The 23341-nt window shown below is 43.3% G+C and overlaps 1 protein-coding gene across 1 annotated transcript in view; it reads right to left on the bottom strand.

Moving 5' to 3' along the window:
* Positions 1-23341, bottom strand: part of LOC106587075 (neuron navigator 2) — a 332866-nt gene that overhangs the window by 165610 nt on the left and 143915 nt on the right. The window lies entirely within an intron of this gene.

Here is a 23341-nt window from a genome sequence, read left to right on the forward strand (position 1 = left end):
AGAGCGACTTACAGTAGTGAATACATACATTTCATTTCATGCATTTTTTTTTGTACTCTTCAATGGGGTGTGACCACATGGGCCAGGTGTCTACTACATGCAGGTGCAAATTGGTATGATTTGCACAGGACTGAGAGAAAGTAAGGTGCTCATCTGGACTCCGTCCCAGCAAGTTGTCATCCCTGTTCCCCATGATGCACAGTTCTGTGCAGAGGCTGTCCTGAGGTTGAAGGCATTCTACTTTACCCACATGCTACCATTTATTGTTGAGGAGCATCAGGCAGATAGATTGTCACTGAGTGACAAATAGATGCAGCTCTGTAGAATTATGTAGTAAGATGTCTCTCCTGTTTGCAGTTACTATTAACACATTGTTTTCAATTACTGACTTAATGCATCAACAGTCACAGTATTGTGGAAATTATTTTTATGGCTTTGTTTTTTTAATAATATTCATGATTATGTAAAACAAATAATTAAGTCGAGTTGTTATATAATGAATTGAAATGTATTTCAAGTAACTTTTGACAACTTAACTCATATTGGGAAATCGATCCTGTGAATTGCATTTGACTGGTCAGTTCATTCACCACGCAGGTAACACAGGGCAGCACATATTCGAAGTATTTTGTCCATTTTAGATGAGAGGTTGATTGACACTGTCTGAGATGATTCTAAACCGCTTGAGGCTTTAAATTACGCGTTTCACATGAACCCTCACGTTAGCTTTAGATTCATCGCTTTGAGCCAGAGCCGCAAAGACTCTGTCTTTAGGAGGTGGATGCAGGTCGTATGGGGCTCCACTGGTACATTCCGATCGACGTAGAGGTTGGTGTTCAAAACATTGCTGTTGTAAAAACTCCCTCCTCTTCATCCAATTATTGTGATAGCCTCGTACTGAACATATAATGCTTGTCATGTTGATCGATTTTGTGCGGTTCTGTCAGTGTAAAACTATCAAGCTCTCAACGGAAGGTTTTTGCATGCGATAGCGTCACGCGAATGTTGCCGGAAATAGAAACACAATGGCAACGATCTCGCTGCGACCACTGTGACGTTCCAGAATAAGGCGAATAGCTTTAGAGAAAAAGCTAAATGTTGTAAATGACACTGTGGTTTCAGTCAGGTAATTGCCGTAGTTAGGTAGGAGACAAGGTGAGGAAACCATTTAAGGGACCAATGATCATTAAAAAAAACAGCTATCTCCTAAGGAAGTAACTTTTTCCATTTATCTTTCAGCTCCAGTATTTCAAGCCCTGGGCGCCTAATAAATATTGCATTGGCATATGCAAGAGCATCCTACCTTGAGTCTTCTATTAACTATTGTTCCAAAAGTATTCCCCAACCAGACAACCACTTACCGAAGCACCTTATCAGTAGGCTATTCCTAAACACACAGACTGAGAAGTCTAAGAAGTTTCCTAAACGTTTTAATTAGTTTCTGGGCTAGACTTCCCACCGGCACCTACTGTACGCTAGCTCAGCTCAAGAGAGAAACATGTTGTTTTCTGTTTATACTGGGAGTGCTACACTAATGCTAGAAAAGAGAAAGACCTTATCTGTAAACACTGGAGATGCTACCGGTAAATGGTCAAACAGAACTGCCCACTGGGCAAAAATTGGTTCAGTCAATGTTGTTTCCACATCATTTCAACAACAAAAAAACTAAAGTGGAAAACTGATTGGATTTACAAAAAGTAATCAACGTAAGTTCATTTCGTATTTTTTTCACCCAACTTTTAACATTTTATGACATGGTGAAATGTTTGGTTGATTACACCTTAGTTGACAACTCAACCAAATGTAATTCAAAAATAGACATGTCTGTGCCCAGTGGGTGGTCCTTATCAGAAAACATGGTGTCTAAAGTGAATGCCAAATTAGGATTATTGGTCATTGGGAAGCAAAAATATCAAGAGCCAATATTCCTGTGAGCGAAAACACATGCACGTACACACACAATGTACAGAAAATGCAGATTAACCTAAGAAACACCAGGCCTTAACTCTTGAAAATAGCAAACCTTCACTCCTGTTACCCTTACACACATGCGCCCCTGTCACTGAAACACATACACACCCCCTCTCACTCTATCACTGCCTAAATGCACTAGACACATACACAGAGACACACACATACTTCCTCTCTCTAAGAGGAAAAAAAACATCTACATCTCCCCCCTCTATTTCCCTCTCTAACCCACACACGGAGACAGGTATCTGGGAGAGACGATGAAAGTCAAGGACAATAACTGAGGTCATTGTTCATTCAGGGTCAAATCAGCAGTCAACCATCTGGCAGGGAGGGGCTACAGCTACACCATGTGGACAGATAAAGCAACTCTGGGTACTTTACAAATAGCTCCACTATATGGATATTCAACAACCTAACGTTGCCTTGATCACACCGACAGCGTCATCGGGCAAAATGTTACGCAGCATCTTGATATGTGTACAACAAAAGTTAAACATTCACCTTCTGCTACCATTTCTGTCAAAGCCATCTACGCATATAGTTTGACGCATATGTATGCACCACACAGAATGCACTGCAACGCAATGCTGCAAGGCAAACGCAGCGCTCCATTGGAAATTAATGACTTTTTCAAGGAACAGAAATGGAACCTGGAACGAAAGTGATCCACACTGTTCTGGAACATAACCATTATTTTAAAGGCATGGGAACCTGTTAATAACGTCATTTTACATTACAGGCATTTTTTTCTAGTCCCACAACCAAGGATTGGAACCGGTTCAGGGAACAGAACCAAAAACCAGAAAGAAAATAACGACATTATTTGAGGAACAGAACCCCAAACGAAAATGAAAGTGATCTATACTGTTCCGGAACAGAACCATTATTTTAAAAGCATGGGAACCGGTTAATCACGTTATTTTACGTACCGGGCATTTATTTTTAGGTCCCGCAAAAAGTGCCTATGAAAAGCCCAGAAACTTACTCCAGTGTCTGCCTGCCAGCTGGAAATCTTTGCCAGTGGGAGAGCATGTATGTGTAGGCTACCTTCCACTCCCCCTCTGAAGCATAGATTACTGTAGCCTACTGACGACATTACAAGCGTAATTCAGAAATTCGGGAGAGATGTTTAATTAGAGAAGAATGGATTGATTTTTTCAATGCTAGTTAGGCATACTTTAGTTATCACATTTCACATTGGATTTATTAACAACAAAATGGTAGGACGTGTATTCAATTCTTGCTCTCTCCTCACCCTAAAAAAATTCAGTTTCATCTCACGCTCTACACTCTTTTTAATTATAGCGCTCCTCTCCACACACAAGCTTGTTAGCTAGCTAGCTTTGCTCTGGTCCGACATTAAATCAACTCGGAAGTTCAAAGACATTAAAAGTTCCTCCACTGAAGCCGCTCCTCGGTAGGTATGATACTGTGGGCCTAATTCAGATAATGCATGACATAACAAGATGCCCAGCGCTTGAAGGCAAGCTTCCGGCATCCTCTCTCGCTCTCTCCTAACCCTCACAATTTCAGTTGCATCTCGCATCCTACACTTTGAATGGCAGCACAGTGTATGTGTGTTTGTCTTCCATTATTAATAAACCATGCTGTTAGGGCAAAATACAATTTGCTGTTAACGACTTTCCTATACAGATTAAATCACTTACCCGGTCCACAGCAAGCTGCTCTATCCGCACTGATTGGTGAACTAATTAAATGTCGAGCTAAATGTAAAAATAATAATTATATATATATATATATATATTCAGAGGATAAAAAAAGGAACAATATAAACCATTACTTTTTTGTTGTTGTTCTAACCGGTTCTGAACTTTATTTTACTGGTCGATACAGTGGAACAAAATTAACAAAATAGTGGTTCTATTTAGAACAAAACGATTGGAAAGTAATTTCAGTTCTAACCCCTTGTCACGTCCTGACCATAGAAAGCTGTTATTTTCTATGCTAGAGTAGGTCAGGGCGTGACGGGGGGTTTTCTAGTTGAGATTTTCTATGTTATGTTCTAGTTTTGTATTTCTATGTTGGGTTTTTGTTTGGGATGATCTCCAATTGGAGGCAGCTGGTCATCGTTGTCTCTAATTGGAGATCATACTTAAGTAGGTGTTTTTCCCACCTCGGTTTGTGGGAGATTGTCTTTGAGTTTATGTTTCACCGCTGCGTCACGGTTTGTTGTTTTTTTGTTATTCAGTTTATTTGTATGTATTGCATAGTTTCACAGTTCAATAAAATATGTGGAACGATAATCACGCTGCACTTTGGTCCGCTTCATCCTACGACAACCGTGACACCCCTGGTGAGTGGGCAAGACAAAAGATTTAAGTGCCTTTAAACGGGGTATGGTCGTAGGTGCCAGGCGAACCGGTTTAAGTGTGTCAAGAACTGCAACGCTGCTGGGTATTTTACGCTCAACAGTTTGTGTGTATCAAGAATTGTCCACCACCCAAAGGACATCCAGCCAACTTTACACAACTGTGGGAAGCATCGGTGTCCACATGTGCCAGCATCCCTGCTGAACACTTTCGACACCTTGTAGTCCATGTCCGACGAATTGAGGCTGTGCAAGCACTCAATATTAGGAAGGTGTTCCTAATGTTTTGTACACTCAGTGTATATCTAAGATGTACTAACACCATCGATCAACACACACATGGAGATACACCATGCATTCCCCTATCCTCTTTGCTCCTGCTCTCCTCTCTCCTAATGTGTGTATTGTTCACATTCCATTTCACATGACTCCGAAAAAAGAGGGAGAGGCAGGATACAAGAAAGCCTCGCCACACGGACAGTCAATATTGTAGTCTCCAACTAGCCTTCTGCTTATCATGGTCCATCTCCTTTATATACAATAATGTTTAAAAAAAAATATATATTACGTATATATATATATATATATATACGTAATCTATCAATATAAATAAGCTCAAACAAACTCAAACATGCAGTAAGTATTAAGCCCTAACACAGAGGGCTATAGTCTTTGTACAGAGTTAGTTAAAAATAAATACTCTAAAATCATTTTATATTGACTTGATTGGTTCCACAACATGAATATGAGAGCTTCTTGCAGCCTATACTAACATATTTCATTTTAGTGTCTTGGGTGGTGTAGCTAACACACTGATCACTATAAGCTGCCTTAGATGTGTTATGTGCTTCAGGGAAGTAGATGGGGGGGAGACACTGTATTCTAATCACACAGATCTCATTAATAAGCGAACACACTTTCTCTGAATGCAACAGAAGATGGCTGTTAGCGCTAATGCTAACAGACATAACGTTTCTTCCTATTGATTTCAATCACACCCGATGCAAAGTGGGAAGCGCTTCTGGTCGAGGGTGGTGGTTTTAATTTCATTAACTCCACTTCTTCTTGGCAACCCCGATGGAATCCGTTACTCTAAGAAAGTCCCGGAAATCTGCTTAAACATGATAAGAGATTAGATAGCGTAAGAAAGAAAAACATGGAAAATCCCTCGTCGAAAAAATAAGAATACAGTCTGATTTGCATGTATAATCTGTCTTAATTAAGACATTATTATTATTATAAACCTGGAATTTATGGAAATCCCCTTCAGCATCTCACACACTCACACACATATGCATGCACACAAGTGCAAAGATGCACGCACCACAGAAATACACGCACAAAGACACACAGACACACACACACAGTCTCCCCCTAAGCATGTATAATGTGATTATAGTGTGCCTAAAGACATCCGGGCATGATATAATTTCATACTCATTGTTTTTGCCACAAAAGCAGGATTAAATTCTTCTTATTCAGTCTCAGATGAAAAGGAATATTCAACAGGACTGTATTGGAATAGATCAGAACAATATTCAACAGGACTATATTGGAATAGAGGGGAATATTCAACAGGACTGCATTGGAATAGACCAGAATAATACACCCAGGCCCAAGATAACAGCAACTTTTTCATGTATTTTTTATTGAACCTTTAACTAGGCAAGTCAGTTAAATACAAAATCAAAATCAGAAGTTTTTTGACTCAATGGAGGAATGTAGTCAGAGAAATGCTGATGAATGTCTTGCTCGTGCTGTGTATGCAACTGGTTCACCTCTGATGCTCACAGGCAATGTGTATTGGAAGAGATTTCTGAATGTTTTTCGCCCAGCATACACCCCTCCAACCAGACATGCTTTATCTACTCATTTGCTGGATGCAGAGTTCAACAGAGTTCAAGTGAAGGTCAAGCAAATCATAGAGAAAGCAGACTGTATTGCAATCATCTCTGATGGGTGGTCGAATGTTCGTGGGCAAGGAATAATTAACTACATCTCCACCCCTCAACCAGTATTCAACAAGAGCAGACAAGGGACAACAGACACACTGGTCTCTACATTGCAGATGAGCTGAAGGCTGTCACCAATGACCTTGGACCACAGAAGGTATTTGCACTGGTGACAGACAATGCTGCGAACATGAAGGCTGCTTGGTCTAAAGTGGAGGAGTCTTATCCTCACATCACACCCATTGGCTGTGCTACTCATGCATTGAATCTGCTCCTCAAGGACATCATGGCACTGAGAACAATGGAAGCACTCTACAAGAGAGCCAAGGAAATGGTTAGGTATGTGAAGGGTCATCAAGTTATAGCAGCAATCTACCTCACCAAGCAAAGTGAGAAGAATAACAGCACCACTTTGAAGCTGCCCAGCAACACCCGTTAGGGTGGTGTTGTCATCATGTTTGACAGTCTCCTGGAGGGGAAGGAGTCTCTCCAAGAAATGGGCATATCACAGTCTGCTGATGTGGACAGCCCCATCAAGAGGATCCTCCTGGATGCTGTATTTTGGGAGAGAGTGGTAAGCAGCCTGAAACTCCTGAAACCTATAGCAGTAGCCATTGCACGGATTGAGGGAGACAATGCCATCCTGTCTGGTGTGTTTACAGACATAATCAATCCTTATCCCAGTCTGCTGTGCCCACATGGTTCAAGATGGCCACCATTGTTCCTGTTCCCAAGAAAGCTAAGGTAACTGAACTAAATGACTATTGTGACGACCCTCCCACTCTGTCTGCCGTATTTTCTTTCTTTGCTCTTGTTCCTTATTAGGATGCCAGTGGGCGGAGTTGGGAGGGTCGTCAGCTACATGGGAAACACCTGGGCCCGGGTGTGTCCCAGGATAAAGGCACCTCTTCCACATTCATTGGGAAGACTCTCTCCATGCCGACACCTTGTTGTTTTTGGTAGTTGTGGTTTTTTGGTTGTTTGCTTTGGCACCTTTCAACACTCTGCATTATTACATTCAGGTATGCAAAACACTCACTTACACTACTGACTACTGATTACACACGCCATTGTTAATTATTTAGTTACTTTAGTTAATAAATATATATTTTGATACTCGTTGTCTCCCTTTTGTTGTGAACTCAGAGCCGGTTCGTAACACTATCGCCCCATAGCACTCACTTCTGTCATCATGAAGTGCTTTGAGAGACTAGTCAAGGATCATATCACCCACACCCTACCTGATATCCTAGACCCACTCCAATTTGCCCAAGAGGTCCACAGACAACGCAATCACCATCACACTGCACACAGCCCTATCACATCTGGACAAGAGGAATACCTATGTAAGAATGCTGTTCATTGACTACAGCTCAGCATTTAATATCATAGTACCCTCCAAACTCGTCATTAAGCTTGAGACCATGGGTCTCGACCCCGCCCTGTGCAACTGGGTCCTGGACTTCCTGACAGGCCGCCCCCAGGTGGTGAGGGTAGGAAACAACATCTCCACCCCGCTGATCCTCCACACTGGGGCCCCACAAGGGTGCGTTCTCAGCCCTCTCCTGTACTTCCTGTTTACCCATGACTGCGTGGCCATGCGCGCATCCAACTCAATCATCAAGTTTGCAGACGACACTACAGTGGTAGGCTTGATTACCAACAACGACGAGACGGCCTACAGGGAGGAGTTGAGGGCCCTCGGAGTGTGGTGTCAGGAAAATAACCTCTCACTCAACGTCACCAAAACAAAGGAGATGATCGTGGACTTCAGGAAACAGCAGAGGGAGCATCCTCCCATCCACATCGACGGGACAGTAGTGGAGAAGGTGGAAAGTTTTAAGTTCCTCGGCGTACACATCACGTTCAAACTGAAATAGTCCACCCACACAGACAGCGTGGTGAAGAAGGCGCAACCTCAAGGCTCTCCAGAGGGTAGTGCGATCTGCATAACGCATCACCGGGGGCAAACTACCTGTCCTCCAGGACACCTACAGCACCGATGTCACAGGAAGGCCAAAAAGATAATCAAGGACAACAACCTCCCGAGCCACTGCCTGTTCACCCCGCTATCATCCAGACGGTGAGGTCAGTACAGGTGCATCAAAGCTGGGACCGAGAGACTGAAAAACAGCTTCTATCTCAAGGCCATCAGACTGTTAAACAGCCATCACTAACATTGAGTGGCTGCTGCCAACATACAGACTCAAATCTCTGGCCACTTTAATAAATGTAATAAATGGATTTAATAAAGGTATCACTAGACACTTTAAATAACACACTTTAATAATGTCTACATATTCTACATTACTCATCTCACATGTATATACTGTATTCTATACCATCTACTGCATCTTGCATATGCCACACGGCCATCGCTCATTCATATATTTATTTGTACATATTCTTATTCATCCCTTTACATTTGTGTGTATAAGGTAGTCATTGTGAATTTGTTAGATTACTTGTTAGATATTACTGCACTGTCGGAATTAGAAGCACAAGCATTTCGCTACACTCGCATTAACATCTGCTAACCAAGTGTATGTGACCAATAAAATTTGATTTGATGTTCAGACTCTGCTTGCAGATGAAAGAGAAGAAATCCGTACTGCCCTGCCCACTTCACTGTCGCTCCAAGCAGAGGAAACTGCAGTTCTGAAATACATCAAAAAGCGTGAAGACTTCTGCCTGAAGCCCATACAAGCCGCAGCGTACATGTTGGATTCCAAGTATGCTGGCAAGAGCATCCTGTCTGGTGCAGAGATCAACAAGGCCTATGGTGTCATCACTACCTTGTCTCGTCACCTTGGCCTGGATGAGGGCAAGGTTCTTGGTAGTCTGGCGAAGTACACTTCCAAGCAAGGGCTTTGGGATGGAGATGCAATATGGCAGTCGTGCCAACATATCTCCTCAGCCACCTGGTGGAAGGGACTTTGTGGATCTGAGGCTCTTTCCCCTGTTGCCTCCATCATCCTCCAAATCCCACCAACATCAGCCTCCTCAGAGCACAACTGGTTCTTGTTTGGGAACACACACACCAGAGCAAGTAACAGGCTGACCAATACAAGGGTTGAAAAATTGGTGGCCATTCGGGCAAATTTGAGGCTTTTTGAGCCTGACAACGAGCCATCCTCAACAAGGTTGGAAAGTGACAGTGAAGATGAGGCCTCAGAGTCTGATGTTCAAGAGGTGGACATTGAGGAGGTCCAGGGAGAAGACATGGAAGCCTGTGAGGAAGACAACCAAAGCTTTAGTTTCTAGACTATCATTTTACAGATTTTTGGGAGATGCGATGGATCATTGGGGATCATTCAATATTCCCTTTATTTTGTTGTTCAGTGAAATCATCCCATGTGAAGAGTCAACTCATTTAATTAAAGTTCAATTCGTAACTAAATAGTTTTTTTTTATTTCTATTGGAAGGATTTAATCATTTGCAATTATGTCTACTTATGATAAGGTAAAAGGTTTATGTTTCTGTCTCCATATGATATGGTAAATATATCCAATGCAAAAAAACATCTACATTTAAGTTGTATTAATATTAATTTGCATATATTTCAGTTAATTCCCACGGCAAGTTTCCACCTCTGAATATTCCCCAAAAGTGCAACCCTAGGAAGGGCGCCTGTATCTTTGTAGTGACTGGGTGTATTGATACACCATCCAAAGCGTAATTAATAACTTCATGCTCAAAGGGATATTCAATGTCTGCTTTTTTATTTTTTACCCATCTACCGATAGGTGCCCTTCTTTGTAAGGCACTGGAAAACCTCCCTGATCTTTGTGGTTGAATCTGTGCTTCAAATTCACTACTGGACTGCAGGACCTTACAGATAACTGTGTGGGGTACAGACCTGGAGAAGTAATTCAAAAATCATCCTTGCAACTTAAAGTGACTTGATAAGCAACATTTTTACTCCTGAACGTATTTAGGCTTGCCATAACAAAGGGCTTGAATACTTATTCACTCCAGACGTCTAAGCTTTTCATTTTTAATGACTTTGTACACATTTCTAGAAAATGAATTCCAATGTGACATTGTGGGGTATTGTGCGTAGGTCAGTGACACAAAAGCTCAAATGAATCTATTTTAAATTCAGGCTGTAACACAACAAAATGTGGAAAAAGGGGTGCGAATACTTTCTGAAGGCACTATATTTTAAAAAGCGTTCTTTCTGACTATTTGAATTGAAAACAATCACAGTAAGGTACTTCACTGTCACCCAGAAATGATTTGTTATTGAATCAGTCTCAGCATCATTCTGTTACTTGTCTTTCTACAATGGCTATTTGGGGACATAGTGCCATCTGGTGTTATGAAACAAATCTCAGTAACTCAGAGCTTCAAACGTTTCAACAACAAAATCAATGTGGAAAACTGATTGGATTTGTAAAAAGTCATCAACATAAAATAATTTAAGATTTTTTTTTTGTCTTTTTTTTTTACCCAACTTTAAACCTAAATCTGATTTCAAGTTTTGGGGATTTCACATTGAATTCGTGTTACTTGACAACTCAGTCAAATGTAAATCAAAATGAGATGTTGAACTGACGTCGGTGAATGTAAAATGTAGCTATACTGAGATCTGTGTTCTCGCTGTTATCACAGTCCTGTCAAAACACATGGCTGAAATGCACCAGCTGAAACAGAGCTAATATATATGTATCTGAGGTATAATTACCAGTTCCCACTATCTACCACATGGTGGCAGTAGACACAACAGAGAATGGTCATAAACCAATGAGCAGGTTACACATAATGTGGTCGACTTCGGTTTGAATGATGACTCTAGAAACTGTTTCTGGGTCAGTGTAACAAAGGAAAGCAGACAATGCTCACAGGTGAAAGGAGATTTGATGATTTAGACTTGCAATTAATACAGAGGGAATGTGATAGAGAGATAGGGGGGGGGTCGTGCAGGAGGGAGAAAAAGTAATGGGAGAGAGAGAGAGAGAGATGTGCTTTCTCCTTCGCCACAGAGCACGTCGGTTAATAAACCATGAACATAAACACTACACATGTATTCAAATGGTTCAGCTAAAACAGCCTCTACTACAGCCCATAAATAATGTAGCAAGTGCAGGGTCCCTGAAACCCACCCCTCCTACGGCCACCCCCCTGCCCCCATTACACGGTCTCTTCAATGTGACAGAGAGACGGTGGGGGCTTTCCAAAATAGTTTTCCTAAATGCATTACACATATACACACATACACGGTGAAGCCCCTTTTGAAACGCAGTCGAGGGAGGTGAGGGGTCTCTCTGTAAAAGGAAGTATTGTACCCCCTATCCATTAGATGTAGAACTAAATAAAAAGAAGAAAGGGCCCAGCAGACGGGTCCTCAAGCACAACATTACATCAGCCTCATTCTCTCCGTTTAATTCAATCCCGCTTTTTTTCTCTCTACACACAGGCAGACAGGTTTTCTTCTCCCCACAACGGGGCAAAGGAGAAGAAGAGGGGGGGAGTAGAGGAGGAGGGTGGACCCAATTAAAATACTCCGGTGATGTTTTAGCACCGGTACGGTTGGCTGGGTGAGCAAGAGAAAGAGAGAGAGGGAGTGAGTTAGTTAGAGAGCAAGTGAGAGTGTGTGAGTAAGAGAAAGAGAGAGGGAGAGGTGAGAGGTGAGAGGGAGATGCAGGGTAGCCTTGGAAACCTAAATAAGGGGAAAGGGTCTATGGGGTTTGGCGGTGTACGGTTGGGCATCGTCTCAGTCCAGCAGTCTTCAGAGAGGCTGTATTTTGATAAGAGAGTAATGGGTGGAGTGATGGGGAAGGATGGATACAGAGGGGAGGGGTAAACGATGCAGGGATTTAGACTTAAATGGTGACTAACCAAAGGGAATATGTCTAAAATACCGGAAAAAACCTACGGTACAGATCAGAGTGATGGCTGTGGGTTAAATGACATAGGTGGTGGGAGGGGATCGACCTAATGAGACCATTAGAGGCCTCCCACAGCCTCTGGGTGATGAAGCAAAGGGGAAGAGCGACACAGACTATCACACACACACACACACACACACAGGGATAATAAAGCTTTACTGCACCTCAGACACATACCAGTGCAAACCATAGGATAAGGAGCAATCTAAATCATGCTTAATGGTATCACTTTGCTGCCCTCTTCTTCTTCCTTCTGTCTCTCTCTACCTCCTATCCCTCCCTCTGAACACCTCCTTTCTCCCATCGCTACTATCTCCCTCTTCCTCTCTCCCATCACCTCTCCTACGTTTTCCTCTCTCCATCACCTCTCCTACGTTTTCCTCTCTCCCATCACCTCTCCTACGTTTTCCTCTCTCCCATCACCTCTCCTACGTTTTCCTCTCTCCCATCACCTCTCCTACGTTTTCCTCTCTCCCATCACCTCTCCTACGTTTTCCTCTCTCCCATCACCTCTCCTACGTTTTCCTCTCTCCCATCACCTCTCCTACGTTTTCCTCTCTCCCATCACCTCTCCTACGTTTTCCTCTCTCCCATCACCTCTCCTACGTTTTCCTCTCTCCCATCACCTCTACTACGTTTTCCTCTCCCATCACCTCTCCTACGTTTTCCTCTCTCCCATCACCTCTCCTACGTTCTCCTCTCTCCCATCACCTCTCCTACGTTTTCCTCTCTCCGTCTCCTCTCCTACGTTTTCCTCTCTCCCATCACCTCTCCTACGTTTTCCTCTCTCCCATCACCTCTCCTACGTTTTCCTCTCTCCCATCACCTCTCCTACGTTTTCCTCTCTCCCATCACCTCTCCTACGTTTTCCTCTCTCCCATCACCTCTCCTACGTTTTCCTCTCTCCCATCACCTCTCCTACGTTTTCCTCTCTCCCATCACCTCTCCTACGTTTTCCTCTCTCCCATCACCTCTCCTACGTTCTCCTCTCTCCCATCACCTCTCCTACGTTTTCCTCTCTCCGTCACCTCTCCTACGTTTTCCTCTCTCCGTCTCCTCTCCTACGTTTTCCTCTCTCCCATCACCTCTCCTACGTTTTCCTCTCTCCCATCACCTCTCCTACGTTTTCCTCTCTCCGTCTCCTCTCCTACGTTTTCCTCTCTCCCATCACCTCTCCTACGTTTTCCTCTCTCCGTCTCCTCTCCTACGTTTTCCTCTCTCCCATCACCTCTCCTACGTTTTCCTCTCTCCCATCACCTCTCCTACGTTTTCCTCTCTCCCATTACCTCTCCTACGTTTTCCTCTCTCCCATCACCTCTACTACGTTTTCCTCTCCCATCACCTCTCCTACGTTTTCCTCTCTCCCATCACCTCTCCTACGTTCTCCTCTCTCCCATCACCTCTCCTACGTTTTCCTCTCTCCGTCTCCTCTCCTACGTTTTCCTCTCTCCCATCACCTCTCCTACGTTTTCCTCTCTCCCATCACCTCTCCTACGTTTTCCTCTCTCCCATCACCTCTCCTACGTTTTCCTCTCTCCCATCTCCTCTCCTACGTTTTCCTCTCTCCCATCACCTCTCCTACGTTTTCCTCTCTCCCATCACCTCTCCTACGTTTTCCTCTCTCCCATCACCTCTCCTACGTTTTCCTCTCTCCCATCACCTCTCCTACGTTTTCCTCTCTCCCATCACCTCTCCTACGTTTTCCTCTCTCCCATCACCTCTCCTACGTTTTCCTCTCTCCCATCACCTCTCCTACGTTTTCCTCTCTCCCATCACCTCTCCTACGTTTTCCTCTCTCCCATCACCTCTCCTACGTTTTCCTCTCTCCCATCACCTCTCCTACGTTTTCCTCTCTCCCATCACCTCTCCTACGTTCTCCTCTCTCCCATCACCTCTCCTACGTTTTCCTCTCTCCCATCACCTCTCCTACGTTTTCCTCTCTCCGTCTCCTCTCCTACGTTTTCCTCTCTCCCATCACCTCTCCTACGTTTTCCTCTCTCCCATCACCTCTCCTACGTTTTCCTCTCTCCCATCACCTCTCCTACGTTTTCCTCTCTCCCATCACCTCTCCTACGTTTTCCTCTCTCCCATCACCTCTCCAACGTTTTCCTCTCTCCCATCACCTCTCCTACGTTTTCCTCTCTCCCATCACCTCTCCTACGTTTTCCTCTCTCCCATCACCTCTCCTACGTTTTCCTCTCTCCGTCTCCTCTCCACCCCGGCCTTTTATTGCATCTCTACTCCTCTCTATCTAAAACTTCAGGATTATCAGCTGAAACACATGAATGCATACACACACACACACACGCGCACACACACACACAGCCCAGTGAAGTTAGATTAACATGATCAGGGTGCAGATTTTACCCACACTGCTTCAAAGCCTGCTGGCTGACATTGATCTTTGGCTCTGGGTGCTATTATCTCCACATGCCTTGAGAGCCTACACAGAATGGGAATGAGTCTGGGCTAATGCTATCAAGATAAAGCTAATATGGGGATATCGATGGTTGAAAACCCTGGCTTGATGAAAAGTAATGTTGAAAGACTGAGATTTATCAAGTCTGTGATTGAGATATATTGAGTTAATGTGGTTGCTAGATTGAACCTGAATCTCCCACTACTTAGAATGTAAGAGCTAGCAAAGCAAAGTCAATCTGGCAACCCTGTATTTATAGAGAGTGAGAATAGGCCTAGGGTTGCCAGGTTTGAATTTCGCAGTAAGCGAGCAGCAGACTGTAAATAAATCAGATGCAGTAAATAAGAATTTGTCAGTTCTTGTCGTCAGGTGTTCCCGGAGACGTTTCCTCCCCCTCCATCTGGATCCTGTCTCAGTCTGCAACCAGATATCCAGTTCTGTGCTAGTGGTGCACACACACAAACACACACTGCTCATCATTCTTTATCTGTGAGGCTCTGGGGCATTCTCATTTTCCTGGGTTTAGGGTTTCAGGACTCTTGTACCAGCATCCTCCTCCCTCATCCCTCTGCTCTTCCGCTCTCCTCACCTCTCCTCTCTCTCTCTCCATCTATGCAATTTCTTCTCCCCTTCTCTTTCCCTCTTGTCTTTTGTCTCACCCGTGTCCTTCCGCCACTGCCTCTTCTCTCTGTTCCTTTCTCTCTCATCTCTCCATCCCTGTCCTTGTCTTGTCAGGATTGGTCTCAAGCCTTCATTCATTATTTATCAACAGTAGAGGAGAGACACAAGGTCTTACCGACAATAGACACTCCTAGAGGACATGCGACACACACACCGACTGTGGCACTCAGACAGAGCTATGCAAAGACACGCACACACTGTTTATCGCGTTAGCTGTGGAGGGGCTGCAACGCCTAAGGTTCCACACTTGTTCCCGATAGCCTGGTAAAACATAAAACAGCGTCCTGCTCCAGGCTATGTCATAGTCTCAGCTTCCTCTCTCATATCGCTCTTTTTCCCTCTTTTATTCTCGCTCTCCCGCCGTCTCTGAACCGCCTTGCTCTTCCTACTGCTCTCTCTCTCTCTCTCTCTAACTCGCTCTCCTCTCTTTTCCCTCTCTCATTCTCTCTCCTTCCAGCGTATGTGCCAGGGAGGGATTTTCCTAAATCATCATACCATTCCAAACAGGATTACACAAGAATATTCCCCCACTGCCACCCTCCTTACATCCCCCTCCGGGAATTACAACCAACGCCAGGTCCAGGCCGGGAATAAAGCCAGTAAGTGACCAAAACCTTAATCTCATTAATCAATTATTGGCTGTTCTTTTTCACTGAAATGAGCCTGGAATTCCTTTATCCTTGCCGTCTTGGAGAACCAAAGGGAACGCAATTCTTTCCACCTCCAATTTGGTCATTTATCTAAAGCAAGGCGACAGTGCAGCTATTCTCTCCTGATCCTCCTCAATGCTCCGTCGATTCATCTTGATAAAATGCAATTTTTCCGGACGACAGGGCAGACCCTCACCCCCTCCCTCCGCGTCCCCCTCCCCTTCTCTCCCCGTCCCGTCTCAGGCCGGCTGACAGCGAGCCAACGTTAATGCAGGCGATAGCTCGCGCCACCGGCCCCCTCTCGCCCCCCCCTCTCGCCCTTAACGACATGAGTAGCTAATAAATGGGGCTCCTATACAACCACCCCACTGACTCCTGATACTGTGTATAACCCTGCCCCGAGAGATGGAGGGAGAGAGAGGGAGGGAGAGGGAGGAAGGAAGGAAGGAAGGGAGGGAGGGATTGGAGAAGAGGGGACACAAGAGGAGAGGGTTGAAAATACAGGGTATCTGTATATAGATGGAAAGATAGTTCAAGGGTAGAGAAAGAGAGAGAATCGCTAAAGAATGAGAGAGACAGAGAGTGCGAGAAACAGGTAACGAGAGACAAAAAGAGCAGAAGGAGCAAAAGTTGTTGACAACGGAGTCACATGAGATGGTCTGGCCAGGTTTGCTCTGCCCCTCTCACCCTCACCACTGGGGGGTTGGCAGGGGGGGGGGTCGGGTGGTGGGTAATATAGTGGACATAATGGGGATAGATGAGGTCATTATAGGGGCGTGGAGGACACCTGTGCTCGGGGCTGGTCTGAGGTAATGAACCGTGGCGTACTGAACAGCGGAGAGGCACGGGGCAGTATCTTCATACAGTGCATACTGTATGAAGGTAAAGGTTGTTCAAAACGGGGGACATCCAGTGGGAGACTCCTGAGTCTGACCCACACCAGTTGATCCTGAGCCATCATCATCATCATCATCATCACTATGCTTTAGGAGCAGCTCTGAGCTACAGTGTGTCACACTCCCATACACTTGTCATCTCTCAGCCAGACCTAAGGAGGCCACTGACCTTCAGCGGAACCTTCACATCACTGGAACGTTTTGCCAACATCAGAACATCGGCGTTAACATGAGGTACAGCACTGTCCCCTTGGCCTGCAGTATACATACGACCGAGGACTCCTTGAGGGAGACAGAGACAAAGTAAAACTCTGCTGACGCCATGGACGAGGAGCAAATGATGACAGAGCGGAGAGAACGGGAGAGATAGAGAAAAACAAATGATGGTGTTCCAAAAAAAGGTACAGTTGCCAGGAAACACAAATACAAATTCCATCTTCACACTGTTGCCCTAGAGCACACAAAAAACTATCCCTACCTCGGCCTAAACATCAGGATCACAAGTCATTTCCACAAAGCTGTGAATGATTTGAGAGACAAGGTAAGGCCTTTATACGTCATTAAAAGGAACATCAAATTTGACATCCCAATTAGGATCTGGCAAAAAAATACTTGAATCAGTTTCAGAACCCATTGCCCTCTACGGTTTGTGAGGTCTGGGGTCTGCTCAACAACCAAGAATGAACAAAATGGGACAAACACCAAATTGAGACTGCATGCTGAATTCTGAAAAACATCCTCGGTGTACAACGTAAAACACCAAATAATGCATGCAGAGCAGAATAAGGACGATACCAACTAATTATCAAAATCCAGAAAAGAGTAGTTGAATTCTACAACCACTTAAAAGAAAGCGATTCCCAAACCTTCCATAACAAAGCCATCACCTAGAGAAGTGTCTCCTTAGCAAGCTGGTCCTGGGGCTCTGTTCACAAACACAAACAGACCCTACAGAGCCCCAGGACAGCAACACAATTAGACCCAACCAAATCATGAGAAAACAAAAAGAGAATTACTTGTAGGACTGTCTTGGTTGACCGAGAGTCATCTGTTAGTCGAATAAAATTAACTATATGTAGGCTACTTTGCCTGATGCTTTTTATTTATTTGATTTTTTATTGAATCTTTATTTAACTAGGCAAGTCAGTTAAGTACAAATTCTTATTTGCAATGATGGCCTACCAAAAGGCCTCCTGCGGGGACAGGGGCTGGGATAATTTTATTTATATATATATATATATATATATATATATATATATATATATATATATATATATATATATATATATATATATATATATGACAAAACCCACATCACGACAAGAGAGACAACACTACATAAAGAGAGACCTAAGACAACAACATAGCAAGGCAGCAACACATGACAACACATCATGGTAGCAACACAACATGGCATCAACACAACATGGTAGCAGCACAAAACATGGTTACAAACATAATTGGGCACAGACAACAACACAAAGGGTAGAGGTAGAGACAACAATACATCACGCAAAGCAGCCACAACTGTCAGTAAGAGTGTCCATGATTGAGTCTTTGAATGAAGAGATGGAGATAAAACTGGCCAGTTTAAGTGATTTTTGCAGCTCATTCCAGTCGCTATCTGCAGCGAACTGAAAAGACGAGCGACCCAGGGATGTGTGTACTTTGGGGACCTTTAACAGAATGTGACAGGCAGAACGGGTGTTGTATGTGGAGGATGAGGGCTGCAGTAGATATCTCAGATAGGGGGGAGTGAGGCTTAAGAGGGTTTTATAAATAAGCATCAACCAGTGGGTATTGCGACGTGTATACAGAGATGACCAGTTTACAGAGGAGTGTAGTGATGTGTTCTATAAGGAGCATTGGTGGCAAATCTGATGGCGGAATGGTAAAGAACATCTAGCCGCTCGAGAGCATCCTTACCTGCCGATCTATAAATTACATCTCAGTAATCTAGCAAGTACTTGTATGAGGTGACTACCTCAGGCTCTAAACCCTCAGAGGTAGTAATAACACCTGTGGGAAGAGGGGCATTCTTCTTACCAAACTACATGACCTTTGTTTTGGAGGTGTTCCGAACAAGGTTAAGGGTAGAGAAAGCTTGTTGAGCACTGCAATTAAAAATGGAGACACACAAATTACTAAAGAGGGAGGCAGAGATCAATATAGCCTAACCAGAAGAAAAAAACATGTTCCCTACCCAACCCTCCTCCTTTGCAGATTCTGCCATTATGCTCCTGAAGTTGCCGGTAATAGGCTACACCAGCGTTCCATTTGGAGTGCCAAGTTATCATACCATTTCTACCGATCTACGTGCCAGTTATGATTTTCATATGCACATTTTCGTGGAACAGTATAATTTAATTTATAATAAAGTCTTCAGATCTCAATATCAATGTCATATGGTTCATTCAAATGATATTTCAATGAAAATGATACAAATCTAAAAGTAACTTCTATTGCCATTGCCAATATGTAAAAATAGCGTACATAAAGCCAACAAATAAAAACATTGCAGCCCTCAGGTGGATAATATCCTGATAAAAATAAACATCCTATAAATCACATTGGCTATGCATGGCCTGTCTGCAAGGAACTTGAAACATTGTATCAACTATTAACTTGTGTCAGGTCTGAAGCTGGTGCTAGCAAAATTGCAACATTGTATAAAATATTCTGGGCCATCAGAGAGCTCCTGACAGACAGACAGACAGACACAGCTGTAGGCTGCTGCAACACAATCTCACACAAATACAGTGCATTCGGAAAGTATTCAGACCCCTTCCCTTTTTCCACATTTTGTTACGTTACAGACGTATTCTAAAATGGATTAAATTTGGGGGGGTTTTCTCATCAATCTAGACACAATACCCCATAATGACAAAGCAAAAACAGGTTAAGATTTTTTGGCATATATATTACAAATAAAAAACAGAAATACCTTAATTACATAAGTATTCAGACCCTTTGCTATGAGACTTGAAATTGAGCTCAGGTGCATCCTGTTTCCATTGATCATTCTTGAGATGTTTCTACAACTTGATTGAAGTCCAACTGTGGTAAATTAAATTGATTGGACATGATTTGGAAAGGCACACACCTGTCTATATAAGGTCCTACAGTTGACAGTGCATGTCAGAGCAAAAACCAAGCCATGAGGTTGAAGGAATTGTCCGTAGAGCTCCGAGACAGGATTGTGTTGAGGCACAGACCTGCAGACTGGGGCGAAGGTTCACCTTCCAACAGGACAACGACCCTAAAGACACAGCCAAGACAACGCAGGATTCGCTTCGGGACAAGTCTCTGAATATCCTTGAGTGATCCAGCCAGAGCCCGGACTTGAACCCCATCGAACATCTCTGGAGAGACCTGAAAATAACTGTGCAGCGACCCTCCCCATCCAACCTGACAGAGCTTGAGAGGATCTGCAGAGAAGAATGGGAGAAACTCTCCAAATACAGGTGTGCCAAGCTTGTAGCGTCATACCCAAGAAGACTTGAGGCTGTAATCGCTGCCAAAGGTGCTTCAACAAAGTCCTGAGTAAAGGGTCTGAATACTTATGTAAATGTAATGAAGTTTTTTCAAACGTAAAAATGTAATTATGGGGTATTGTGTGTAGATTGAGAAACTACGTAACAATCTTTTGAAAATTATTGGAACAATGCATTTTGGGCAATGGTGTTCTACACTGCTTTTTTTGTGTCCCACATTTATTTATATAAAAAAAAAACGTTATTTAAACTGTTTTATGCCAATCCTGTTTTCTCTGAATACTGGTGCAATGTCGGATTTTATGAGGGTTGCCTGATTGGAGTATCGATGAAGGTATTTAATTGGGGAATGGGGATACATTTTCATAATGTGAAATTAATTCATCAATAAATGTGGGGAAACAGAAGACCTGCAAAAAAAAAAGAATCTGTTTGGTTTAAATTCTTCATACAAAAAGGCACGAAATCTGCTGAAATACTTTATTTATTTATTTTTACATATTTGCACAAATTGTGTTGGCTATTTGCACAAGGGATAAGAAGTTATCAGGTAGGCCTTATGACATTTCCACCGGACCAGAGCGTTAGATGTTTTCCCCTTTCATACTGAGTGGTTATCGAAAAGGAGATATTTCAAATTGGCTACATGGAGTAACTATTGTCATTCTCAATAGATGTAAAAACAGACTTCGTTTACTTGCTTTTTGAGGCGAAACAAACATGACTGTGAGAAGCACCAGTGTTGGTGATTTTACAGTAAAATAATAAGAAATAGTCTCCCCAAATGGGCACATTTATACATCTAAATTTGCGCGCAGGCCAGGTAGCCTAGGCCTAGTTATATGCGTAATTAGGTGCGTGTCCTTCCTCAAGACTGACAGGAGCGCTCCAAACAAAAGACAATGAATAAATTGACAACTCGTAAATGGAATTAAATAAACCAAAACTTTTTTTTATCACAAGTGTATCCTAGGTTATGCACTCTGCACACATCGTGTCCACTCCTATAATGACAACGGTAAGACTGTAAATATTACATGGAATGCGTTAACAGAAACGACCGTAACCAAACAAACATTGAAGATTCAAAATGATGGTAATTAACGGTAAATGTACTACTGGTGATACTGGTATGCCATCGCCGCAGCCTCCGCAATGGATTAGTCCACTCAGACAGACGTGAATCAGACAGGTGTCTCGTGTGCCATCATTTTTTAAAAATATATATTTGCCACTGCTCAACTAAAACAATCTTGGTCCACCAACAGCCTATTGACCAAACAATCGACCAGCTCTAAATGGGGTCAGCTCTAATTACTTGACACATTGGAAAGAACAAAGCCAAATGGAATGCTATTTGGCCCTAAACAGAGAGTAAACGGTGGCAGAATACCTTCGCACAATTAAGGAACGCTTTGACTATGTACAGACTCAGCCTTGCTATTTAGAGGCCACCGTAGGCAGACCTGGCTCTCTAGGGAAGACAGGCTATGTGCCCAATGCTCACAAAATTAGGTGGAAACTGAGCAGTACTTCCTAACCTTCTGCCAAATGTATGACAATATTAGAGACACATTTTTTTTCCCTCAGATTACACAGACTCACAAATAATTTGATAAACTCCCATATCTATTAGGTGAAATACCACCTGTGTGCCATCACAGCAGTATTTGTGACCTGTTGCCACAAGAAAAGAGCAACCAGTGAAGCACAAACATCACTGTAAATACAGACATAATATAGCATTTTAAATGTCTCTTCTTTTGAAACTTATGTGAGTGTAATGTTAACTGTTTATTTCACTTTTATCTATTCCACTTTCTTTGGCAATGTAAACATGTTTCCCATGCCAATAAATCCCTTTGAATTGAGAGTGTGGGGGGGGGGGTGTATACGAAGAGAGAGAGAGAGGGGGAAGGCAGGGGGAAGGGGCGGGAGGAAGAGAGAGAGAGAGAGAGCCAGACAGTTATCTTTAGAGGGACTACTCAACCTCTGTAAAACATCCAAAACATCTCCAGGCAAAATGTCTGCACTACAGAGGAGTTCTGCAGAAGAATACATTTGAACTTAGATAACCTCAGCAATACATTATGACACTGCACTTTATGTACCCTTGCTCTCTCTGAGGAGAAAATGTGATGATGTAAGCTCTCGGATTTCACCTGCCAAGCCTCTTCTGTAAGAGTGGCAGCTCATATTGAATCTTGTCACATCTTTTTTTAGTGTCAAATCGCATCAAGTCGCAATTGGCATGTGTGGGAGCAACAGAGGGATGAGAAGAGGAAAGGAGGCGAGAGGAGGGAGGGAGTAACTGTTGGACATTACCCTCTGTAGCCCATCCACAGGCTATGGTGGCTTGGGAGTGCACCACGGGAACGTTTATTCAAATGGACGGCGGGACACGTGGCGTTTTGAGAAGAGTTGGGATGGATTTAGCTGGTTATTTCCTCTCAGGTGCTTTCTCCCTTCACACAGGACTCAAGCCTGTGGCTGAAAGAATGAATCACACAGTGCCACTTCCCAGTATTTACTGTGGCTCTACGTTGGTGATATTAGGGTTACCGTCAGACAATAATGGCAAGGGCCCATATCCACAAAGCGCCTCAAGAGTAGGAGTGCTCATCTAGGATCAGGTCCCAACCTGTAGGGTGTTCAACCATAGAATTATTCATTCATTCAAGGTTTATACAAATATATCCATTCGATGGAAAATCCGTCAGAAAAACAACAGTTCAAACCCCATGTCTCTAGCATTTATGGTTTATAAGTTACCGACGATTCACTCTGAGAATTGAGCATGTTTAGAGTGAATGGAATGTCACAGGCATGATCAAAAAGTGGTGACTGCTACATAGAACTCTGTGGCGCTGCTCCGCGGCAGAACGGCGCTAACTTCGAAAACCAACTGGCAAGCTAACTAGTGGCTGTAGGTTCGTGAGTTTCTAAATTAAATCTGCTGAATACAAAACTAAATAGGGACTCAATATTTATGTATTTACAAAGCTAACAGTCTGAATTTCAATATCCACCCTCCGCAAAGGCAATCTGTTCCTG

This window comes from Salmo salar, chromosome ssa26 (genome assembly GCF_905237065.1).
Source record: "Salmo salar chromosome ssa26, Ssal_v3.1, whole genome shotgun sequence".
Lineage (NCBI taxonomy): Eukaryota > Metazoa > Chordata > Actinopteri > Salmoniformes > Salmonidae > Salmo > Salmo salar.